A 4,049-nucleotide genomic window follows, 5' to 3' on the forward strand; every position below is an offset into this window, starting at 1 on the left:
TGGGAGTGTCAGAGACAGTGCGATTGGCACAGGACAGAGCAGAGTTTAGGGCTGTTGTACATAGGGTCGCTATGAGTCGCAAGCGACTCAACAGCACATAACAACAACAACAACATAAGTTTTTTCTGTCTCCAGTCAGCATCAAGATCCAAGAGAACATTTTTTTAAAATTCATGATTATTCATTTAAGAGTCTATTCTGTATAGCACTCTGAAGTTTCAGATTTCCCTTAGAAGGGGATCCCTCATGTAATTTCTAACACCTAAAAAATTAATGTTTCAGCTTACCAGGATTAAGCAATGTCCTTAAGATAAAAAAGCCAACCTCCATGTTTTACTTATTTCTCTGGCTTCAATTCCTTTTTGGTCCAAGTATTTTATTATTTTTGCTAGAATTTGCATGCACTTAACATTTTTATGTTTTTAAATTATCAAACAACATCAAGATTCTGCTGAAAATTATCAAAAAACAACTGACACAGCACAGCAACAAAGAACTTCCTGAAGTGCAGGCTGGGTTTACAAGAGGTCATGGTACTAGGGATATTGTAGGTAATGTTAGATGGATCTTGGCTGAAAGCAGAGAGTACCTGAAGGATGTCTGTGTTTCACTGACTATGCAAAGGCATTTGACGGTATGGATCACAACAAACTGTGACTAACTCTAAGTTGAATAGGAATCCTAGAACACTTGACTGTACTTATGCGAAATCTATACTTGGACCAGGAAGCAATCGTCAGAACAGAGCAAGGAAATACTTCATGTTACAAAATCAGGAAGGGTGTATGCCAGGAATGTGTCCTAGCTCCATATCTTTTCAATCTATGTGCAGAACAGAACCTCTGGGAGTCTGGGCTCTATGTGGAGGAATGTGATATCAGGAATGGAGGAAAACTCATCAATAATCCATGTTATACAAATGACACAACCATGCTTGCTGAAACTGAGGAGGACCTGAAGCACTTGCTGCAAAAGGTCAAGGACTCTAGCACTAAATATGGATTGAAGCTCAACATTAGGAAAACTAAGATTCTTGGCGAGCTCTGGTGGCCTAGTGGCAAGAAGCTGCACTGCAATCCCAGAGGCGAGCGGTTCGAATCCACCAGATGCTGTGCTGGAGAAGGAGGGACAATCTCCTCCTGTACTAGTCAGATATGATTTGACGGTACACACACACAAAAATAATAAAAATAAAATTTAAAAAAAAATTTAAAAAAAAAAAGAAAAGAAAACTAAGATTCTCACCACTGGGCCAAATGGTAGCATTATGATAAATGGTGAAGAGACTGTTAACAGTTGTAGTTTTTTAGCCCACTCAGCACTCTTCATATGAGCAGCCAGGAAATCAAAAGAAAAATTGGATTGGGAAAGCCAGCTGTCAAGGACTTCTCCAGAATACTGCAGAACAATGACGTCAGTCTGGAGACTAAGATGCACCTTATTAAAGCCATAATCTTCACAATTACTTGCTATGTATCAGAGAACTGGACAATCACTAGGGATGATAGAATTGTTGCCTTTGAGTTGTGGTGCTGGAGAAGAATATTAAATATACCATGGACTGCTAGGAGAACAAACGGGTTTGTCCTGGAGAGGGTGAGACCGCACTGCTCCTTGGAGGGAAGAATTCTGAAGCTTTATCTGACATACTTTGGACAAGTTGCAAGGAGTGACCAGTCCCTGAAGAGGCACATCATGGTTGGGAGGGTGGAGGAACAGCAAAGGAAAGGATATAGCAACCCTTGATAAGATAGATTGATTCAGTGACTAGGGCAATGAGAATAGGTGTGTCAGAGACAATAAGGTTAGCTCAGGATAGAGCAGGGTTCATAACTGTTGTACATAGGGTTGCTGTGAGATGCAATTGACTCAAGGGCACATAGCAACAAGAACAACAAATGCATGTAAAACTGCCCCCTCAAAAACAATAGAAATGAAGAATTATATGCGTCAGGGTTTTATCCTTTTACCAGGCCAATTCATATGCTGAATAAATTTAAGAAGATTTACATGAAGAAAAATATCAACATTGTAGGAGACTCATTAACAGCCTGCATTGACATAAAGTTGTTTTCTAAGAGGATTTGAAGCATTCACTGAAGCAGATCAAAGATTACGATTTCCAGTATGGATTGTATCTCAACAAAAAGAAAGCAAAACCAAAATTTAGCAATATAATAAAAATGCATGTATTCTTCTACAGCTTTCCTAATGCATTGTCCAGCTTTCACATACAAAGAGGTCTTTTGCAGTAGATTCATGCCCCATGCAATATGCCCTTTGATTTTTTGATTGTTGCTTATGTGAGTCATAAGTATGGATTTAAGTGAAATATAATTTTAGCTATTTCAAGCTCTTCTCCTTTTATCATGGTGTTGCTTATTGGCCATATTGTGACTATTTCCTTTTCTTTAAATTGAATTATAATCCATACTGGAGGCTTTCAGTCCTTGATCTTCATCAGTAAGTGCTTCATGTTTCAGCAATCAAAGTTAAGTTATTTTCATATCGGAGATTTGTAATGAATCTTCCTTTAATCCTAATTCAGTTTTGTCCTTCAGACAGTCCAGACTCTTGGATTATTAGCATATATATTGAATAATAAGGTGAAAGAATAAAACTGTGATATGAGCCTTTCCTAATTTGGGACCATTTACTATCCCATTTTTCTGTTAGAAAAACTGCTTTTGGGTCTGTGCACAATCTCTTCCCAAGCACATTTTTTTTTAAATTTTTTTTTTTATTATTATTTTGTGTGTGTGTGTGTACTATCAAATCAGATCTGACTGGTACAGGAGGAGGACATTGCCCCTTCTTCTCCAGCAGAGCATCTGGTGGATTCAAACCGCATGCCTCTGGGATTGCAGTGCAGCTTTTTGTCACTAGGCCACCAGAACTCCCAACCCCAAGCACATTTAAGGTTCTGAAATTTCCTTTATCCACATTGTTATCCATCATTTGTTTTGATCTACACAATCAAATCTATCTGTATAATTAATAATACTAAAGTCAGGTAAATGTCTTTCTGGTAGTCTCTGCATTCAGCCAAAACCTGACTCATGTTAAGATCCCTCCCTTGTTCCACAGCCTTTTCTGAGTCATGCTTGAATTTCTGAAAGTTCCCTGTCAATTAATGTACTGCTACAATCATTATTTCATTGTTGTTGTTGATTGCCTTCCAGCGGAGCAAGACTTGTAGCGACCCTATGAACAAAGACCTGAAAGCCCCTACAACTATCAACATTCATCAAAATTCATAGTTTCCGGAGGCATGTTGTTTAGGAAGTGGACACCACTCCTGCTTCCAAACCTGTCATAGAATGTTATTGGTTGAGTTGCCTGCAATGCATAGCAACCCTATGTACAGCATCTCTGAACCCTTCCCTGTCCTGAGCCAGTCTCACTAATTCCAAGGCATCAACCCACACTGCCCCAGTCACTGGATCAATCTATCTCGTCCTGAGTCTCCCTCTCCTGCACTGTCCATCCACCATTGTGAGCATAACGTCCTTCTCCAAGAACTGATCTCTCCTGACCATATGCCCAAAGTAATTGAGGCAGAGCTTCAAATTCTAGCCTCCGTGGAGAGACTTGGTTTCCAAGACAGACCTATTTGTTTTCTTGGCGGTCCATGGTATGTTCAAGACTCTTCTCTCGCATAACTGGAAAACATCTATTCTTCTTCTGTCATCCTTAGTCATTGCTCAACTCCCTGAAGCCTAACAAGTAGTCAAGAAGATCATGACGTGGATTAGACGCACCTTTGCATCTAGACTGACATCATTGCTCTTCAGCACTCTGGAGAGGTCTAAGACAGAAGATTTTCCCAGTGCAATTTGTGTTTTGATTTCCTAACTGCTGGTGTTAAGAGTGTTAATTGTGGATCCACTGTGATTGCTACAACCTCAATCTCATCTCCATCTATTATGGTGCTGCCAATTATGATTGCCAAATGTGATAATGATGATTATTTCATTATCATCAACAAAATCTTAATTATTTAAATAATGGTATCCTTTTACAATTTCTGCATCCTGTTAGCTCAATTT

The sequence above is a fragment of the Elephantulus edwardii genome, unplaced genomic scaffold, assembly GCF_000299155.1.
Source record: "Elephantulus edwardii isolate Elephantulus edwardi_28Jun2011 unplaced genomic scaffold, EleEdw1.0 scaffold00136, whole genome shotgun sequence".
NCBI classification, from domain to species: Eukaryota; Metazoa; Chordata; class Mammalia; order Macroscelidea; family Macroscelididae; genus Elephantulus; species Elephantulus edwardii.